A 23,633-nucleotide genomic window follows, 5' to 3' on the forward strand; every position below is an offset into this window, starting at 1 on the left:
ACGAGGGTTATTCTAGTCTTTTTTCAACCTAGAATAAATTTAACTCTTTATCAGATCCCAAAAAGGGTTTTCTCCACATTTAGACATAGAAATTTTGAGAGAAGAAACTAGAGAGAAGAAGAGCTAGGATTCAAGATCTACAAGTGAGGTCTTTGATTTTTGATGAGATAATCTTCATTCCAGGTATGTAAGGTTACTCCTAACGTGGATTGAGTTCATCCTCGTGCCCTATATCTTTATTGAGTTGAGTTGATTGAGTTTTGAGGTTCCATGAAATGGGTTCTTGAGTTATCTATAATTTTTAGTGAGTTTTTTTGTATGTAAATTCATATGTATTGATGATGTTCTTGGGTTGAGTATTTGAGGTATACCTTAATGTCTTTATTTACATGAACCCAAATTGAGATTTTATTTTATTATATTATGTAGTGACAGAGTTTTTAAAATATGATTTGTGAAGTTTTTTTTTTTGAATGAGAAAGAGTTGAGTTCTGAGGAGTTCCATAACTATCATTTTGAGTATGAAAGAGTTGAAAATTTACATATGTTCTTTTAAATCATATTTTTGAGATGAGTTGAGTTTGAAAAGTCTCTTAATTATTATTTTGAGCATGAGTTTGAGAAATCTCTTAATTATTAATTTGACCATGAGTTTGAGAAATCTCTTAATTATTATTTTTAAGCATTAGTTTAAGAAGTCTCTTAATTATTATTTTGAGCATGAGTTTGAGAAGTCTCTTAATTATTATTTTGAGCATGAGTTTGAGAAGTCTCTTAATTATTATTTTGAGCATGAGTTTGAGAAGTCTATCAATTATTATTTTGAGTATAAACGAGTTGAGCTTTATTACATTAAAACATCTATTTTGAGATTGACTTGAGAAGTTTAAAATTATGTTTTAAATGCATTAATTGAGTTGAGATTGTATCTAATTTAAATAGAAGAGTTTGATAATTGAGATGAACTGAGTTTGATGAGAGTTCAATGAGACTAAATGAGTTGATTTGATCATAATGATTGATTTGAGTTTTATAAGCATATAAAGTATTTTGGGAGTAGTATTGAGCAACGATATGGGTGAGCCTATAAACTACGTAGCCAGCCTGGCAAGGTATTGGATGGCTGCAGCAACAATAGTTCTTAAGCGTTATATCATCACTAGCTCATAAGTGAAGGTTGTCGGTTAGAGAAACTCCCCAAGAGTAAAATATTATACTTTTATATATTGAGTTGCATCTCTTACATGCATATCATTTAAAGCATTGTACTATTTTACTCCATGCTTTATTGAGCTAAGTCATTTCAAAGTTGAGTCCATTGAGCTGAGTTGAGTATTTTTAGAGTTGAGTCCATTGAGCTGAGTTGAGTATTTTCAAAGTTGAGTCCATTGAACTGAGTTGAGTTTTTTAGAGTTGAGTCCATTGAGCCGAGTTGAGTATTTTCAGAGTTTAGTATCTTTAGAGTTGAGTCCATTGAACTGAGTTGAGTATTTTCAGAGTTGAATCCTTTGAGTTGAGGTTGAGTATTGTTGATCGTATTTCCTTTCAGCTATTTTACATACTGGTATATTTTATGTACTGATGCCTTTTGGCCTGCATCATTTACGATGCAGTTACAGATACTAGAGATCATCAACAGATGTTTCGTTAAAGATTCATTTTCTTCCTTATAGTGGTGAGACCTTCTTGCTTTCGGAGGAATCATATTTATTCATTCATCACTTTGAGTAATTCTTTTGAGGTAGTTATGGACCTGTCTCGGCACCTTCTTGATAATTGATAAAGGCTTCATAGACATAGATTGATTAGATTGGAGTTGAGGTTCCCTTTGAGTCTGTTTTGAGAAAACTATGACTTATGGTATTAAGTTGACTTTTAATATTGTTTACATGAAATTATTTCTTCATTGAGTATTGATTGGTTAGCCCACTTGAAAGTTTCCTTCTTATTGGATTGAGTCTTCCACTGAATAATTGAATGAGTGATCAGACCAAGTGGTTCGCTTGGGGCCAACAATGACTTTTGAGTGCCGGTTACGTCTAGGATACCCTCTCGAGCGTGATAGTTAATAACCAAATAACTAAATCAAACTAAATCAAAATCGATAACAACCAAACTGATGGATGTATATTTTAATTAATTTGGTTTGTTTAATAATTTTAAAATTGATTAAATTGGTTTGATTTTGAGTTTGATCAATAACCAACCCAAATTGAATCATGAACACCCCTAGGTTGAGGCAATAATAAACACAACCATTATATTATAAGATTAATAAAAAAAAAGACTGTGTGTAGGTGACATATTATAATGAGGAAGGTATTCATGCTTTAACTGAAAAAAATAGGTAGTTAGAAAACTCGAATCAAATTGATTAAACAACAATAATAATAACCTATCTAGTGTATTTTTACACTAGAAATTTGGAGGGGCTAAAGTGTGTATAGACCTTACTTCTATCTTGTAGAGCTAGAAACATTGTTTCTAATAGACTATCAACTTAAATAAAGTTTGTCAAACAGTTTGAAAAGGGAGATACAAGTATGAAAATTATGAAAATTTTAAGGTACAATTAAATTCAATAATTTTTATTGAGAAGAGTTGAAGAAGCAATGAGAAGGCCAAAAAATACATTAGCACGACATGCCTAACATTGCATGGCATGGCGTACTAGTGCATTTTGGGGGCTATCGGCTTGAACATGAGGATAAAATTTATAAATACTCATCCGATCATTTTGGATTTTAGAACTCTTTTATCCTAAATGAGACTTCCAGTAGGTTCGTTATATGTTTTATAACTTGCGGGTATATGTGATTCATGTCTTGAGAAACTCAGGTGTGTTTCAAAGAATGATAACCAAAACTAGAAACTAAAAAACTTATGGTTTGACCAAAGTCAACATTTAAGGTTAACAGATTCATAATAGCGGCTTAACAGTTCTTATAAGTCCGTGTGGGATTTAGGACTTCATTGAAAGGTCCAGATAAGTCTCAAGGGGATTGGGAATAATTCAAAACATTTAAGTTGAAATGAGTATGAGTGAAAAATAAGAATTGCTATGGTCATATATATAATTATCAGACAATAAAAAATTGGTGATTGAAGAGTTCCACAGGTTCATAGGGTGATTTTAGAGTGGCATGTATGTTTGGTTTGTAAGCTAAGAGGTACGGATGTGTTTCAGACATTAAACACACAAAATAATTACACTGAATTTTATTTTTTTGGTACAACATACAATTGTATATAGTGACTGCGGGCTAGGAATTAAGCCACGATTGCATAAGGTTGTGATGGCTGGGGAAAAATCGTGTGGGTGCAGTTTATTTTTTATTTTTATTTTTGTCCAAATGGAGTAATCAAATAGACTAGTGATTGATTGGTCGAGGCAACAATAAATACAACAATTATAGTTAAGATTTAAGAAGAGAATGCATGTGACTGACATATTATAGTGAGGAGGGTGTTCATATTTTAACTGAAAAATATATTGTTAGAAAATTTGAATCGATGATTGTTATGCCCTATTTTATCGAGGTTAGATAAAGCACAACTTATAGACTTTAAAAGAATTAATTATTGTATTGAATCGTCATCTAATTTATTAAGGAAACATATTTGATGTATGACATGTATGACTCACATTTCAATCTGCAAAAAATCAGTTTAGATTTTAGGTAAGAATTTATATTATTCCAAAGGAAATCCACAAAATATGGTACCCGACTAGACTTAATTTATCAAGAAGAGAGGGGATAAAATTATTATTTTTTCAGTATAACACATACACACACACACACACATATATATATAAAATATGTACTAAAATTTATAAAAATATATGTATAAAAGAGTATGTATTAAGTAAACAATGTATATTATTGTCAATTATGTGTATGAAATTATGATAAAGACGATATAAATGTATATAAGTAAAAAGAAAGTAGATCAAATAAATTAATCTTTGCAAGATATAGTGTTGTGACGGAATTGAGTATTTATAGAAGAAAATTCATATTTCACTGTAGGTTGATCCAAATTAGTTGATTCTTGAACGATATGAAACTAGACTTCCATATCTACAATTCTTATGAAGACACCAAATCTTAATAAGGAATTTATCTTATTCAAACGCAGCTCCGAAAAAGAGTATTCTGTTAAAAAGAACTCATCTTACCTACCATGGAAAGATCTAGATACATTTGACATCATTCATGACATAAATTATCCTCCATTTAACATCATCCATGACATCAATATATTCCATTAAATTTTCAGATTTTTATTTATAATTATTTTATTTATCGTTAGGTCCCTCTTTCCCACCTATAAATACCCACCTTATTTCCTCATTTTATTCATCAAGCTTTCTTAAACAACTCTTCTCTCTATATACTTCTTCTCAAATATAGTTTTAGTTTTAGTAGTATAAAAATACTATTTCGGTGATTCTTATACTCTAGGTAGTACACAAAATGCTCCAGCGAGAAGAAAAGGCTAGGGGTCCAAGAGTGTTCTAATTCGGAGTAAAGCTTCAGATTTAAGGTATGTAAGGCTTTCATAGCATTGGATTGAGTTCGTCCATGCGCCCAATATTTAAATTCATTATAATTGAGTTATAGTTGAGTTTTATCCAAATCTTAAATTCTAAATAAATTAATTCTTCTTCTATTGAGTTTGATATATTTATGCATTAATACTATTATTATTGTTATCTCTCATATTATTGGAATTATTGTTCATGGCTACTTTCTCATGAATCCTAATTGATTTGATGTTCATGAATATTTTTACACATGTTTTGAGTAAAGATGATGGCTTTTATTATTTTCATTGATAAAAAGAAAGTTATATGAATTAATACTATATATGTATTTTATTGAGTTTTGAAAAAAGCAAAAGAGTTGAGTTTGAATGAATTTGAGCAAATGATATTTTGAGCAAGATGTTTTGATAAGATGTAAATGATGTGTTTGGAAGTATAATGATTGATGAACATAAAATGAGATGAGTTTGATGATTTAGATTAAAGTCCAATGAGACTAGATGATGAGTTTAATATGAGCACATTTTTTGGGAGTAGTATTGAGCACCGAGTTGGGTAAGAGTTTAATTGACTCAAACTCCAGAACTACGTAGCCAGCGTAGGATGGAGGCTATGCCTCTTAAGTCCCCAAAAGAGGACTTTGATGAGTGGATCCAAGATGGTGATGTCCTTTACCCTGACAAGGTATTAGATGGATGTGGCAACGACATCGCTTCGTTGTATCATCGCTAGCTCATAAGTGATGGTTGTCGATTAGAGAAACTCTCAACTGAGTAAGCATTGCTTATTACTATTATTTTTATTATTATATTTTAAACTTGTATTACATATTGATATTGAGATGATGTTGAGTTTTGAGCTGAGTTTTTTTGAGAGTAGTTTATTGATATCTGTCCTTACCTTCCTGCCATTTTACATACTCGTACATTCCACGTACTGACGTCATTCGACCTGCATCGTTTTATGATGCAGATACAAGTGTTAGAGATCCTCAACAGGCGTTTCATTGAAGATCATTATTTTTCAGCTATTTGGTGAGTCCTTCTTGTATTCGGAGGAACTATTTATCCTTTAATTATTGTTGAGTATTATATTTCTTTTAAGGTAGCCATGGACATGTCATTGGCACCATCTAAGAGTATTAGAGGCTTCATAGACAGAGTTTGATGATGTAATCGGAGTAGTTCTCCTTAGAAACTACTTCTTCTAAGAATTATCTATTTTTCCTTTGATTATGACAAGCCCACATTAGTATTCTTAAGTCTTCCGCTGATGAATAAATAAGAAATGAGATCAAGTGGTTCTCTCGGAAGCCAGAAATGGTTTTTGAGTGCCGACCACGCCTAGGGTACCCTCTCGGGGCGTGACACTCAAATTCTTCATATCTAACAAAATTAATAAACATAAACAAAGATAATAATAGTAATACAAGCATGAAATGAAAAATTAAGAAACCAACTATTGATGATACTGTAGCATATTCTCATGATGAAAAACTTATGATACCAACATTCTTTAGCTCGCCCTTAAAACTAACACTTTGTATGTCACTTTATAACAACTATAAATAAATAAAGTATAAACTAATCATCACTTATAATCCACCAACAAACAAACGTGATGAATAAATAGTCAGAACAGTAGCCAAAACAAATAAAGTTAAACTATGAGCAAAACTAGTCAAACAAAGTTAAAATAGATATAAGATAACTATAAATAAATAAAGTATAAACTAATCATCAATTACAATTGTAACGACCTGCTCCCATCGTTAGGGATAGGCCAATGAGGAAGGGTTTCGAGCTAGAAAGCTTCGGGTAGTAACTTCAAAAAAATTGAGACTAGGACAGACTTGAACGAATTCTGAGTCAAGTAAAGTTTAGGGTTATCACGTGAATGATAGGAGGTCAAATTTATAAATTGATTTGGCAGGCTGATAGCCAACGCGATATGGAGCATTTACAACTTTGCGGAATCACATTCAGGTAAGTAAACCTCTCGGGATAGAAGTTTGCGTAGGAAGTATGTTTTAATACGCCCTTGAAGGGGTGTGTGTTGTGAAAGGGGAGCTTGGAGAACAAACTCCGAGCTCTCTGTTTCCGCCTATCCCGCCAGGGCAGGACAATCATGACTTAAGTCACGAAAAAGACCAGAAATGGTCTTTTTCTGCAAGTTTAGTTTCTAAAACCCAAGAGGCAACCTAGGGCGATTTCAAGTGATTTTCAATGGATTTCCACGCTTAAGGTAAGGTTTTTACTCCCTAGATTCATACTTTGACTCTTAGGAATTAGAAGTATGGGTGATAATTATTGGGGGAGGGTTTGGACTAAAAATCTAAGGTGGAAAATAGCCCTAAGGTAAGGTTAGGATCATGAGTTTGGCCTAGGCAATGAGATTATGTTATATTTCTTGATAGTTAGGCCATTATATTGATTATTGATATGTATTTAATGTTTTTAGACCAAGAACGAGAAGAACGAAACTGAAAAAGGGAAGGCTATTATGTTGTGAGTATCTGAAAGCTTGAATTTAAAGTAGGTGATGGTCTAGTTTCCTCTATGTGTTTCATATACTTGTTAAGTTGCTTCATGATATACATGTGTTTATATGAATAGGGAAATGTGCTAGACTATATATGAAATAATCACTTGCTGGCCTGTTATATTGATGAACCTGTTCTTGGTGATATAATGTTGTAAATGTTGTATGTTTTTGTGATTGTCATATTTTGGGATCGGGTGTCACATTTTGACACGTACATGGATCGGGTGTCATGTTTCAACACGTACTTAGATTGGGTGTCACGTTCCAACACAGACTTGGATTGGGTGTCATATTCCGATATAAAGTTGATTATTTGTAGGTCACTTGAGAGGGACCTTCTGTGAGATTATAGCATATGAAAGACTTTGAACTATGATATTGAGATGTGGTTGACTTATTCGGTATATGTATGTGCCAATTGTGTTAAAATTTACTTATTTATGATTCACTTACTAGCTAACCGCGTGATCTTACCAATATACCATGGTTTTGTGTATCGATACTACTCTTGCTCTGCCTTTTTATTGAGTACAGGTCATATTCAACCAGTAGCATAGAGACCTCGTCTAGAGGAGTGATCGTGTTTTCGAATTCAAGGGTGAGCTGTTCCTTCAGACTGTCGTGGATTCTATCGTTATTCTAGTCCTTTCTTTTCCAGGATTTAGGTGTTCATACAATGTTTCTATTTATTATTGGTTTCTATTCAGGATTGTACTCCTGTTCTAGACTTGTTAGTTTTAGAGTTTTGGTACTATGACCTTCAGTTCCTAAGGGTATTTAATTCCGCATATTTGAGGTTATAACTAGTTAGTTTTATTAGTTTATGGGAACTCAACACTTATCTTCGATTTAAAACCTGCTTTTGCATTTTTAAGGTTGTGTACATATTGTGTTTATTGTTGTTGGGATGTTAGAATGGTTCTCCCACCTGAGAGTTAGAGTGGGTGTCTGTCATAGTAGGTCAGGGTAGTGAAAAAATTGGTATCAGGGACAGGCAGGATAAGAGGACGATAGCCAGGCTGAGGACTCTGGTATTCCGCCTCTGAATCCACTCCTGGCCCAGAAGATCAAGGGTGTTATTCCTACTATGTCCGCAACACCAGCTCCTATTGACCGTCCAATTGCTGCTGCAGTTCAGCTAACAAATGCAGTGTTGGGTGCAGGTCCTTTCTTCAGGCCCCTAATAGGTCCTGTGATGAGTGGTATTGAACATGACATGCTCACCAAGTTTCTCAAGCTTAAACCTCTAGTTTTCCAGGGTATTGAAAATGAGGATGCCTACGAGTTTATTCTGGATTGTTATGAGAGGCTACATAAGCTGGGCATAGTGTATCAGTATGGAGTAGAGTTTGTGACTTTTCAGTTGCAAGGAGAGGCCAAATAGTGGTGGAGGGCCTATGTGGAGTGTCGTTCACCTGTGTTGACTCCACTCACTTGGGCTCAGTTCCATGCTCTATTTTTAGAGAAGTATGTACCCCTGCACTTTGAGGGATAGGAAAAAAGACTAGTTTATGGCTCTTGAGCAGGGAGGATTATTAGTGGCTCCTTATGAGGCTAAATTTCATGCCCTATCTAGGTATGCTACTTAGCTGGTTACTACTGAGGAGGGGAGAATTAGGTTGTTTGTGAAGAGGTTGGACCCCGAGTTGCAGGTACTCTCTATTCATATGACTTCGTCCGACAGGAGTTTTAACGAAGTCACAGACTTTGTTAAGAAAGTGATAGGTGTGAGGAAGGATAGGCAAGCCAAGGTTTTGACTAAAAAGCCCAAGAGTGCAGGTAATTTTCAGGGATCCTATTCCAGAGGGTCAGGCAGGCCGGTGATTACCGCCCAACCAATTCAGTCAGCACTGCCCGCATCCACTGGCAATTTTTCAGGTACTCTAGAGCAGCATCAGGCCCGTGAGGGTCAGAGAGCATCATTCCCAGGTAGCCACCCATCCTTTAATCATGGTTGTTTTAACCATGGAGAGATGAACCATATTCGAAGGGAGTGACCTCACCCCCACGGAACAATTTCAGCACCTCAACATTCCCGAGCAGTGCTCCTATCAGCTGGAGGGAATAGTGGCAGAGGATATCCATAAAGTGGGTGAGGAGGAAATCTGAGAGGCCGCAGGGGCTGAGGCGGTAGTAATGCAGGTCAAGAAACAGTCCATCCAAGCAAGAAGGTGGCCACAGTTTTATGCATTTCTGGGCAAAACCGAGGCAAAGGCGTCTAATACAGTTATCACAAGTATTATTCTTATTTGTGACCAGATGGCTACTCTTTTATTTGATTCGGGTTCTACTTATTCCTATGTGTCTATGAGGTATGCCTTGGGTTTTGATGCATTGTATGATATGTTGGATTCCCTTGTTCATATTTCTACCCCTATTGGAGAGTCAGTCATAGTCATCCATGTGTATCGTTCTTGTTTTGTGATATTTATGGGGTACCAGACTTGGGTGGACTTAGTGATCCTAGACATGACAGATTTTGATGTGATCTTAGGCATGACTTGGTTGTCCCTTACTTTGTTGTACTTAATTGTAATACAAAGACTGTGGCTCTAGAGACCCGGGGAGGGAAAGGTCATATCCTTTCTATAGGCTAGAAAAATAGTGGGGCAGGGTTGCTTCTCCTATTTGGCCCTTATCCGGAATGTGGAAGTAGAGTCTCCTTCTATTGAGTCTATTTCAATAGTGTGTGAATTTATGGAGGTCTTTCCTTCAGACTTGCCTGGTATGCCTCCTGACCGAGACATAAATTTCTGCATTGATTTAGAGTCGGATACTCGCCCAATTTCCATTCCTCCTTACCGTATGGCTCCGATAGAGTAGAGCTCAAGGCTCAGATTTAGGAGATCCTTGATAAGGGTTTCATTCATCCTAGTGCTTCCCCTTTGGGTGCTCCGGTGTTGTTCGTCAAGAAAAATGATGGTAGTATGAGAATGTGTATTGACTATTGACAGCTGAATAAGGTCACCATCTAAAATAAATACCCTTTGCCTCGTATTAATGACCTATTTGACCAGCTACAAGGTGCTTCAGTCTTTTCAAAGGCTAATCTCAGGTCTTGGTATCATCAGTTGAAAATTAGACCTAAGGATGTACCCAAAACAACTTTTAGGACTAGGTATGGGCACTATGAATTTTTAGTAATGCCCTTTGGGTTAACCAATGCACCTGCAGCTTTCATGAGTTTGATGAATGGGGTGTTCAAACCATTCCTATATTTGTTTGTGATAGTGTTTATAGATGATATATTGGTGTATTCAGATAGTGAACTGGAACAGATTACCTTCAAATTATGTTGGGGGTTTTGGGTAGACCGCCTTCAATTGCCTTTTTAGGCTATGTTTTTTCAAAAGGAGGGGTGATGGTACCCATAAAAGATTGAGGCAGTTAAGAATTGGGCTAGGTCTAGTTCTGTAATAGAGTTTAGAAGTTCTGTGGGACTGGCTCGTTACTATTGCCGATTCGTGAGAAACTTTGCCTTTATTGCTACTCACTTGACTAGGTTGACTAAAAAGGAAGTGTCATTCGAGTGGAATGACCAGTGTGAAGAGAGATTTCAAAGGCTACAAACTTTCCTAACCACAACCCCAATTTTGATCCTGCTGGTCGAAGGTAAAGATTGTATTGTTTATTGTGATGCTTCACATTCCGATTTGGGTTCTATGTTGTTCCAGGATAAGAATGTTGTAGCATATGCTTTTCGACAATTGAAAGTGCATTAGAGGAACTACCCGACTCATGACTTGGTGTTGGCAGTGGTAGTGTTTGCACTAAAAATCTGGAGATATTATCTGTACGGTGTCAAGTGTGAGGTTTTACTAATCAGTGCAGCTTACAACACGTGTTCACCCAGAAGGACTTGAATTTGAGACAACGAAGGTGGATGGAGTTGCTTAAGGACTATGATGTTACGATCCAATACCATTCATGCAAGGCTAATGTGGTAGCAGATGCATTAAGCCGGAAGCTGGAAGCCGGTGAGCACAGACAATTTAGCTTGTTTTGAGGCTCGATTCGTAAAGTTAGGCATCTCAGAGAAAGTGGGGTAATGGCCGGAGTTGATTTAAGGCCCACTTTCATAGAAGAGATCAAAACCAAGTAGTTTGAGGATGTATACTTAAATGAAATTAGAGAGAAGGTATTGATGGGCAAGGCTCTAGACTCAACACTAGATGCAAAAGGAGTAATCCATTTTAGGGGAAGGATTTGTGTTCCCCGGGTAGATGGACTAATTCAAAAGATCCTAATTGAATCTTATGATTCCCGATACTCTATTCACCCTGGAGTGACTAAAATGTATCAGGACTTAAAATAGTTATATTGGTGGTCGGGTATGAAGAAAGACATAACTGAATATGTAGCCAAGTGTCAGAACTGCCAACAGGTGAAGTATGAACATCAAAGACCTGCAGGTTTGTTGCAAAGAATGCCCATTCCTGAATGGAAGTGGGAGAGAATAGCCATGGATTTCGTGGTGGAACTTCCTAAGACTTTAGAAAAGCATGATTCTATTTGGGTGGTGGTTGACAGGTTAATGAAGTCAGCATACTTCATTCTGATTAGAGTGGATTATAATGCACAACAGTTGGCCAGAATCTATGTGAAAGAGATAGTAAGGCTTCATAGGGTGCCCCTTTCTATCATTTCAGATTGTGGTACACAATTCACTTCCAAATTTTAGGGTAAGTTACATAAAGAGTTGGTTACTCAACTCACTTTCAGCAGAATTTTTCATCCACAGACAGACGGGCAGTCAGAAAGGATATCCAAGTGCTGGAAGATATGTTGAGTGCATGAGTGATAGACTTTGGGGGACATTGGGATAGGTTTTTGCCCTTGTGTGAGTTCTTCTACAATAATAGCTACCACTCCAGTATTAATATGGCACCATTCGAAGCCCTGTATGAGAGGGGATGCATGTCTCCTATAGGTTGGTTTGAAGCTGGGGAAGTGGAGCCACTAGGGGTTGACTTAGTGAAGGATGCTCGAGACAAGGTGAGAAGCATTTAAGCTAAGCTTCTAGCGGCTCAAAGTCGTCAAAAGAAGTATGCTGACCAAAAGGTAAGGGATATAACATTCGAGGCTAGTGAAAAAGTACTTCTAAAAGTGCCACCCATTAAAGCAGTGATGAGATTTGGCAAGAAGGTCAAATTTAGTCCTTGTTACATTGGCCCTTTTGAAATTCTTGATTGTATAGGGATGATGGTATACAGGTTGTCCTTACCGCCTTACTTGTCTAGGGTACAGCCTGTGTTCCATGTTTCTGTGCTGAAAAGGTACCATGGGGATGGGGACTACATCATTAAATGGGACTCGGTGTTATTAGACAAGGAACTTCAATATAAAGAAGAACCAGTTGAAATTCTTGATCGTGACATCCAAAAATTAAGTACTAAGGAGATTAATATGGTTAAAGTGTAATGGAAACATCGTTCGGTAGAGAAAGCTAATTGGGAGACAGAGAAAGACATGCAATAAAAGTATCCTCAACTGTTCGACGAAATAGGTACTACTACATCTTTTCTTTTGCCCTATTTTCCCAAGTTAGTCACTCGAGGATGAGTGATGGGTAAATTGGTGTCTATTATAATGATTTTCTCCCATCTTTAGAGATAGGACAATGGGGAAGGATTTCGGTCCAGAAAGCTTCAGGTAGTAACTTTGGAAAAATTGAGCCTAAGCCAAACTTGGACGAATTTTGAGTCAGACAAAGTCTAGGGTGATCACTTGAATGATGGGTGGTCAAATTTATAAATTAATTAGACAGGCTAATATCCAAGGCGATGCAGAGTATATATATGCCTTCGCAAAATTCCATTCAGGTGAGTAAAACTCTCAAAATCAAAGTTTACATGGGGAGCATGTTTTAATACATCCTTAAAAGAGGTGTGTTATTAAAGGAGAGCTTGGAACACAAACTCTGAGCTCTCTATTTTCTCTTATCCCTCCAGGGCGGGATTATTCCCGCTAGAGAGGGGCTGCCAGAGCGGGATATGTGCCGCCAGAGTAGGACAATCATGACTTAAGTCTTGAAAAAGACCAGAAATGGTTTTTTTCTGCAAGTTCAATTTCTAAAACCTCAAGAGGTGACCTCGGGCGATTTCAAGTGATTTTCTATGGATTTCCACGCTTAAGGTAAGATTTTTACTCCCTAGATTCATACTTTGATTGTTAGGAACTAGAAGTATGGGTGATAATCATTGAGGGAGGGTTTGGACTAAAAATCTAAGGTGGAAAATAGCCCTAAGGTAAGGTTAGAATCATGGGTTTTGCCTAGACAATGAAATTGTATTATATTTCTTGATAGTTAGGCCATTATATTGATCCTTGATATGTATTTAATATTTTTAGACTAAGAACGAGAAGAATGAACCCAGAAAGGGAAGGCTATTGCATTATAAGGTTTTGAAAGCTTGAATTTGAGGTAGGTGATGGTCTAGTTTCCTGTTTGTGTTTCATATACTTGTTAAGTTTCTTTATGATATGCATGTGTGTATATGAATAGGGAAACGTACTAGAATATATGTGAAATAATCACTTGCTGGCCTGTTATACTGATGAACCTGTTCTTGGTGATATAATGTTGTAAATATTGTATGTTCTTGTAATTGTCATAATTTGGGATCGGGTGTCACATTTCGATATATACATGGATCGAATGTCACATTTCGATACGTACTTAGATCGGGTGTCACGTTCCGACACAGACTTGGATTGGGTGTCACATTCCGTACAAAGTTGATTATTTATAGGTCACTTGAGAGGACCCTTGTGTGAGATTATAGCATGTGAAAGACTTTGAACTGTGATATTGAGATGTGGTTGACTTATTCTGTATATGTATATGCCTATTATGTTGAAATTACTTATCTATGATTCGTGTCACGATCCAACCCCGTAGGCTGTAACTGGGATCCGACCTGGACCCCCGTATACATAACTATCAAATATAAGGATTGTACACAAGAACCCCGGTGGGTGATTATATATTCATAAAAATGTCGCCTCTTTCATTTGCATCATATCAAAAAAGGGCACGCAAGCCGACAAGGCTGCCATAGCATACTAACATTTACAATACGTCATATAGGTACAGCTGCAACGACCTTGTAAACAACCTATATACATATATCTACAGACCTCTAAGAATATCAATGGTAACATATGGCGGGACAGGGCCCCTGCTGTACCCCTGAATAGACAAATATGTACAACAGTGGTTCAGCAACAAAAGCTCGGCTCCGATACAATAGAGATCTTCCCAAGCTTACTGGGTGGAGTCCTAAGATAGCGGATCCCCAACACGTATGTCTGTACTTGCAGGTATGAAATGCAGCCCCCGAAGAAAAAGGGGTCAGTACGACATATGTACTGAGTATATAAAGAATAACATATCATAAATGAGATCATATCTAAAGTAGGGATTTAAGAGATAAGTATGGTACTCCAGAAACCACTGTACCTGTACCTTGTGGATCATAGAACCATGCATGCTTATATCATATATTATAGCCATCCCTTTTAGGGACTCAGTGAATTACATATCTGTTGGACCATCATAGGGCCCGACGCCATCATCACCTTATCACCTCATATCATCATACATATACATACATACCCGGCCCTCTAGTGAAAGACTCGGTGAATCATCATATCAGTGCAGCATCATGTCATTCTATAGCGTACCCGGCCCGGGACTCGGTGAAAGAAGTGTTATAATATACACGAGCAGAGTAGTGAGTAACCATATGCAATCTAAATCATACCCTTTGAGACTCAATAGAATAAATAGAATAACTAATGATTGAGGACCAGAACAGTAATCATTTCAAGTGCCCTCTAAATGCCATTAGGGGCCATACCAACTGGAGTCTCAGAAGTCCTAGACATGTATCAAGATAATATTAAATAACTTATAAAATTAGAGACATTTTTCATCATAGGGTCGTTAGGTTTGGGAGCTTATTCAGTTGTTTACTATTCATGGCAAGCTTACAGGAAGTAGCTCCACTACTATAAGAGTTTAACATCTAGAAGTGAGTATGAGTCATATTCAGGACTTAGGAATGGAATTTCCCCAAAGCTCGTATCTTATATTACTTACATCTAAGACATGCCAAAAGAGAGGAAGAGATAAGCTTTACATACTCATCACTTCCTAACATATGGAAGGGTTAAGAAGCCCTAGTTCAATTACTGTAAGAGTGCTTTCATCAAGAAGTAAATAAAGACCGTGAATTACGCTTAGCAATTATGAGTAGATTTACCCTCAAGCTCATATCATTCATTACTTAACTTGAAGGCATGCCAAAAGAAATGAGAGATAGGCTATACATACCTCTTATGGATTCTTCTTAACCGTGCTTGTCTTGTCGTCCTCTGAACCTATTTAACAAAAAATTAATATTGATATTAATAAATTTCAACTCTCCATCCCCTTAATCCATAACCAAGCATCCATAGGAATCATTTCCTCATCTTCTTTCTCAAGTAGTCTATTAGTCGGTTAAGAAGTTGATGGAATTCGGGCAGCATCTCCCCTATAACTCGCCCTATCTGAACTTCCAATCAACTCCCAATAAGCACAGACATGCCAACAAAAAAAACCATAAGAATATATACAAGTAAATTACTTCAATATTACATACTACAAACTCCAAACAATTCGCCCAAAATTACAATACCAAAATAAGGTTTTCAATCGTTAATTTGTAAAATCTTTAACCACGCAGAATGGAGGGTTAGATGGATAAAACTAGAATCACCCACACCTATTTTGACCCACTTCCAGCCCTGCAACACTCCATTAAATCATCTCCAAAGACAACGCCACAATTGCAACAACACTATACAACTTTAACAACCTTAACTCGGCTAGAACGACTTTAATTTCATTTGTTCACAACGTCCAGCCTACTTATGCAATTTTTCCTACTTCTAACTTCATGTAACACAATTAATATACTCCACAACAACTTTATTAACTCCAACTCGAAAGGGAGAACCTTACCTTGCTAAAACTTGCCTTAGAAGCTCTCTAACGCGGCTGAAAAGTAGTGGACTATTCGTTGCCCTTCCTTGCTACCCCAAACAAGTAATTTAAATTATTAAATACCATTATTCAACCGTAGGATACCTTAAATAATTAATTTATGGAGAAAAATCGGAGGCTTACCTCTCCTTGGCCAAATTCGTGGCTAGTCTCTCCTTTTCTCTAGCTTTGACTAGTTTTTTTTGGCTAAGTATAGATGCTGAAAATGAGAAATTAGTCATCAAGATCTACATATATACCTCCTTAGGAGGTGACATATGTCATCCCCTAAGGGTGACACGTGTCCAACCCCCATTGGGCCACCGAATTTATGCATAGCCTCTAAGGCTGCCAATGGCAGGGTGGGGACCACCACCAAGCAGGTGGGTCACCTACTTGACCCTAAGTAGGTGTATCACCTACTTCCACATGTCACTCCCTCATTCTTCCACGTGTCATCCTTTTTTCTGTAGGTTTGTAATATCGTCTTACTTTAAGAACTCGTGTAATCCTTGCTACGTAAGCTCGACATATGCGTAAGTAGATTAACTATGTAAGACTTCCAAATTGGTAGCTTTCACAAGTAAGTCGAGCTCCACGACCTTTTTACTTAGCCTTCAACTCCCTTCAGATCCTTCCAATCCTATTTCCAATCATTTGGGACAACCTCATCCTCCCTTCCTTAGGAGATGTGATAACATCATGGATTACATGGTAGCTCTAGAAAAGCTAAATAGATGTTCTTGTATACCTAAAGTGTGGGGTATAACATTCTTTTCCCTTTTAGAACATTCATCCTCAAATATTAACTCGTCTTATAGGGTCTTACGGGGACTTTGGGAGTTTGCTATAACAGTCGTTACCCAATCCATTTAGGAGTTTAGATGACCTTGGGATACAGGGAACAAGTACAGATATCTCTTTTCTATCTTTCTTTTGGCTTCCCAGGTTGTCCCCTCTATAGTTTTTTGTTTCGCCATAATACTTTGACGAAAGCAACGTCCATAGTTCACAACTTCCTAGTTTGCTGATCCAAGATGGCGATAGGTTACTCCTCGTAGGATAACTCTTCTATTACGTGGACTTTATCCACAGAGAGTATTCTGGAAGGGTTCACTTATATAGTTGCGGAATATTGCCAGGTGGAAGACTGGATGTGTTGTTTTTAAACCAGATAGTATGGCCGATTCATAGGCAACTTTGCCTATTTTATGAATGGTCTGATAAGGACCAATGTATCTCGGGCAAGGTTTCCCTTTTTTGCCAAATTTTATTACCCCCTTCCTGGGTTCCACCTTTAAGAACACCCAATCATTAACTTGAACTCTAAATGGCGACGTCGATTATCTGCATAGAATTTCTGCCGACTCTGGGCAATTAATCCATGGTTGGCTGAATTATGTCTGGGCCTGCTAATGTAGTCTTTCCAATATCAACCCAACCAATAGGGGACTTACACATCCTGCCATACAACGTCTTGTACGAGGCCATCTGGATATTGGAATGGTAGCCATTATTGTAGGCAAACTCGATAAGTGGTAGATGATCATCTCAGCTACCTTCAAAGTCAACAACACCAACCCACGATATGCCCTCTCTAGCGTTTAAAGAGTACGCTTAGTCTATCCATCAGTTCTGAGGGTGAAATGTGGTATGAAGACCTGGACTGATATCCAAATGTTAGCTATAAATTAAGTCCCTTTATCCGCGATAATAGTTGTAGGAACCTCACAAAGTTTCACTACCTTCTCAGTCCATAACTTCACGCAGTTCCAACTGAACAGGTAGTCTTGATTGAAGGAACATGGGCTGATTTGTTAGCCTATTTATAATGATCCATATAGCACCACACTTCCGTGGAGTATAAAATAGGTCTGTAATGACGTTGATATTTTGGGGAATCTTCAACTTTATATAGTCTTTTTGACTTCTTTCAAGACTTTAACTGGTGCTCTCCCCTTTGGGTTTTGTTCTTCGCTTTTTTTTTGAGTTGGCTACTGTGTAATGTTGAAGTTCCCTCATACAATGACCTTCATAGCCGCTCTATGCCCTGTTTATCCTTAGATGATATAATTCAGAAGGAATTTGGCATGTAAGTTCGCCATCTTTTAGTAACCAGCTAGCTCTGCTCATCTTGCTTAAACCATTTCACAATTCCCTTATCCCAACTTATAACACTCTAGACACATAGTCTCGTGTCATTCTTTACCTTTACAAGAATATGAGAAGGTACTCAACTTAGCCTAAGAAATACCTTAGTGTTGTCTCATTGATTTTCATGTTTTACCTTGCCTTTCCCTCTCTTCTCTTACGATCAGTATCGGATAAATCTTTGGTCCAACCATGGCCATGTCCTGTTCTTCCCGTAGTACTACTTCCATCTCAATCGTCTAGTTTAACCTATCTCTGCACCTTTCTATAAGGTATCCAAAATATCCTGACTTCTTTTATCATGTACTTACTCACTTGGCCCTGTACTTAACATATACATATTCATAGGTTGTATAACCATTCTGATACAACTTGTATAAGGTAAACGTAGTCTTTTTGTCTCCTGGTTCATTCTGCTTTACCTATCTCATTCACCTTGAAACTCGCTCGCCCCATCTTGTATATCCCTTTCGTTTTATACACACCCACCTTCTAACGTTATGTCGTTCAGAGTCTTGTCAAAAACTTCTTAACACTGCCTTAAATACCATTCTGACTTCTATCCGATTATTGGTGGCTTTCAGACCTTCGTAACTGGTTTTAGCAAGGGATCTTATTGAAGTTTAAGCATCCATGTCCAATATATTGTAGTGTCCATTGTTTCCATCTCACCCTTGCATTTTTCTCACCCATTTCCCCCTTTAGAGGGAGGGTACTTATACCTTTGCCCGTTTATACTTTACTTTTTGTCCATCTCAAATTCATCCAATCTCTTTTTCCAATCCACTTGGTATCGTATCATGTCTATATCTTTCTTCATCATTTATAACTTGATTCTAAACATACGAAATCTTGACTAAATCATGAAGCAACGAGAACTTTTCCATACATAGTGCGACATCTCATTTATTAATCTGTACTTGAGTAATGTGACCCATGGAACAACTCATCCAAGGCCACATTCTACTTATCTTCATCAAAAGTTAATTAGCACTTGTAGTCATTCCAATTTCAATTAGGCAGTACTAGTATTCCGATGATAATTGTGCAGGGTTCTCTTGAGGTAGTATCTTTATCCCAACCTATATCCTTTGTTTCTTGGGATGAATGCATGTTGCACCATTTATTCCTTAAGTTTACCGTCTTTGTCCCTTAAGGATTCTACTATTTTCAGGGCGACACTATCTGTACCCAACACAGGCTTTTATCTTACTCAACACATACCAAGTGCGCCCTATTAATGATCTTACCTTATCACAATATTGTTGTATCGCACCTTTAAATTCATACTTACATGTTCCCCTTTTAGTCCATACTCATATTCAGTTGGGGTGCTTCTGTTAGAATTCCTTTCTCGTTTCTCCCATATATGTCTATCTCTTATCCTGCACACAAGGAATCTTATGCTACCTCTATACCATTCGGAACACATTACTTCCGCATAACCCTTTCTCTTATTTTCAAAACGTATCTTGTTCGTCCATCGTTCCTCGTATCATACCAGTCATTTCCTTACCAAGCTTTACTTATTTTCATAATGATCCTTGTTATATTCACCTGATATCCTGTTTGCATTCAATCCCATAGTATAACACTTCTTAACCTTTTTCCCGAATCCTAGTATGAGTTAATTGTGCTCGGTGAAATGAACGTACTTAACCTTTACCCAAATCATCCCTTAGTATCACAGGCCCTTCTAAATCACTCTAACATTTTTATCACCAACACATTAAACATAGGACCTTGAATAGCCCCCAAATTTATGTTGTCCATTCACAAGTTACATCTCTAATTAGTCGATTAGGAACTAATAAAATGTCCCCATCTAACATTTTCCAACCACCATCAGAAGGGAACTAGAATCCAATGAGCACCGTAGTACTTTTTAGTGTTTGATTCCAACCCCCAACATTTTGCCCTTTAATATGAGCTTTTTCGGAGATAAAAATATGGCTGGAAATACCTTGGTCTAAACTTTGCTGTTCAGATTGGCCTTTTCCGAGATAAAATTCCCCAGGTAAAAATGGTGCCCCTTACCGATGATATGGGGGAGGGGTACCTCTTACAGCTTTAGTCCAACGTAATAAGTTTTACCTTATCGGTATCAACTTCCAAGGCATCTTATTAACTTATGTCTCAATCTCTTCTTTGTTTTTGTTTTCTATTCCCAGAAAAATTAGGCAGAGTTTCCTCTGTATTTCTCACTATCACAACCCTACACGCAAAAGATAGCAACAAGACCGCGCAGGGCCAACGTATATATACATCCATATCATATCATATCATCACCATAATGCCTCACAGGGCCAACATATACATATGGTTATAGCATCTCATATTACAACCACACAGGGCCTCCTATATTAGGTCGAAAAGAAATGATGAAATTGCCCCATATGGCCAACAAAAATATACGTATGACTCTCCTATACTTGTAGTCCATCAGTCCCTAGTCCAATCCGGTGACTTAGGAGGTGAAGTGTGCCCTCCATCTTCGTTTATTTTCCATTTGCTCGTCTGCCCCTCATCATCTTCCTCTTTTGAATCCGAGGAACATAGATAACCAGGTAGCTCCTGGTTGACCGATGACCAAGATAGGGGGCTTGAATACTCTATAACACTTACCGGAATAGCCGACCTAACGTGGTGTTCTATCATAAGAGCAACTAGTATAGCTTCCGAAACTACTTCTCTGGTCATCGAACATTCTGGGGGAATTATCATTGGGCCCTCCGAGGGATCGATCTCAATAGTATAACTGGGGTCCTCTGAGGGGTCGGTCTCAATAGAATAACTGGGACTCCTTCTGCTCGATTTGGGAGCCTGAGGTCCCAAATGTACCCTGGGGCCCTTCTCCGCACCCTCTTCAATGTCTAGAGCTGGCCTTTTTATTTTCTCCCACGATCTATACCTACCTACAAGAAAGGAAGTCAAAAACAATTTTTCCTTAGAGGCACCGTTGTACACGTAATAGTATGTTAGGAAGGGATTATCTTAATAATACATCTCTATCGCACGATCTTTAGATATGAAAGAAATGTAACATCCTAAATATCCTGTAGCCTCCTGTTTATAGATGTGGTGCATAACACACCAATAAACAAGACTCTACTAGACACAGTCTATAGACACTCCAAGAACAAACTACTTTGATACCACTTCTGTTATGACCCAACCCCATAGGCCGCAACTGGGATCTGACCTGGACCCCCATATACATAACTATCAAATATAAGGATTGTACACAAGAACCCCGGTGGGTGATCATATTTTCATATACATGTCGCCTCTTTTATTTGCATCATATCAGGAAAGGGCACGCAAGCCGACAAGACTGCCATAGCATACACATATGTGGGTTGTTTACAAGGTCATTGCAATTGTGCCTATACGGCGTATTGTAAATGTTAGTATGCTATGACAGCCTTGTCGGCTTGCGTGCCCTTTCCTGATATGATGCAAAAAAAAGAGACGACATGTATATGAAAATATAATCACCCATCGGGGTTCTTGTGTACAATCCTTATATTTGATAGTTATATATACGGGGGTCCAGGTTGGATCCCAGTTATGGCCTACGGGGTTGGATCGTAACAATTCGCTTACTGGCTAACCGCCTGATCCTACCAGTACACTATGATTTTGTGTACTGATACTACTCTTGCTTTGCTTGTTGAGTACATGGCATATTCAGCTACTAGCACAGAGACCTCATATAGAGGAGAGGGTGAGCCATTCCTTCAGGCTGCCATGGATTCTATCGTTGTTCTAGTCCTTTCTTTTCCAGGACTTAAGTGTTCAGACAATGTTTCTATTTATTACTGGTTTCTATTCGGGATTGTACTCCTGTTCTAGACTTGTTAGTTTTAAAATTTTAGTATGATGACTTTCAGTTCCTAGGGGTGTTTAATTCCCCATATTTGAGGTTATAACTAGTTAATTTTTTGAATTTATGAGAACTCAGCACTTATCTTCTATTTAAAACCTGCTTCCGCATTTTTAAGCTTGGGGTCGTGATAACAATTCATCAACAAACAAAAGTGATGAAAAAATGATCTAAAAAAAGTAGCCAAAACAAATGAAGTTAAACTACTAGCAAAAGTAGTCAAACAAAACAAAATAATGATTTTCACTCATCATTTATAAACAGTGTAATGTAAAATATAAACTTAAATTAAAATTTATGTCTTTTAAAAATGGGGAGGCCTCAAAAATCGACGGAGAGATTTTTTTATTGGCCAATTTTAATGTAATGTAAAAAAATTCTTGAATCACATTTTGAACAATTATCAACATAACCAAATGCTACACAAAATTAACAATAATCTAAAACAATAATAAAACATGGTAACCAAAACTTGTTAGCCATTATTAGAATACTAAAGAAAAAATGCACAAAAGTTGTCCAAGAAAGCAATAAAGTTGATATAGTAGCAGCAGAAAAATTAAGATAAACAATAAACAAATACCAAACAAAATATGAAAACATTATTGGAGTTCAAATCTCAGAAATCAATATGCAATAGTAACTCAGCACTCAAACGAAATAAACAATGCAAAAATAGCAACACATATGGTTAGAATCCTTAGAAATTCATGCTAATATGAACAACATTAAAATAATAAGTTCATAAATAAAACACATAATAAAGTAAGATAGAAAAGATGAATTTCATAAATCAAAGAAAAATAAATACCACAAGACAATAAGCAAAATAAAAAAACTAATTCAACTTAACAAAATCTAACAAATTAAAAATACAAAATAGAAAGGATAGTTAAGAATAATAATTAAGAATAAGAGCAAGTAACAAATTTAATAAACATATCTACGAAATCATATAACAGATCCACATAGTAACAAAGTTAATAAACACATCCCATATTTAAAATCAAAGCTAATGTTAGCAACCTCTTTCAAAGACAATTCAAACAAAACTAACAAAAATCAGATGCTTAACAAAATATTAATAAATTATCAATTAAATAAATATTAACAATAAATATGACTAACTAAATCAAGAACAACATTTTGACAATACATAGATGGCTAGACCATGTATCTCATGTTGTATCTAAATTTTGAAACTTCAAACAACAAAACTAGACTTTATATCCTTTATAAAACTTGTAAATAGATGTCTTAAGCTTGCAAAAAATCAAGAATCACCACAAAATATGTTTTATACAAAAAGATATGATCAAAACACTAACAGTTGTACATGCCGAAATTTAAAATCAAAAATCTGGACAAAACTTGTCCTATGTTGAGTCCTATTTTTTGACTCAATAACAGCAGATCTAGACTCCAACATAAACATAAGAGTTGTAAATACGTGTTTTAGCTTTCTAAAACAT

This window comes from Solanum dulcamara, chromosome 9, assembly GCF_947179165.1.
Source record: "Solanum dulcamara chromosome 9, daSolDulc1.2, whole genome shotgun sequence".
In the NCBI taxonomy this organism is placed as follows: domain Eukaryota; kingdom Viridiplantae; phylum Streptophyta; class Magnoliopsida; order Solanales; family Solanaceae; genus Solanum; species Solanum dulcamara.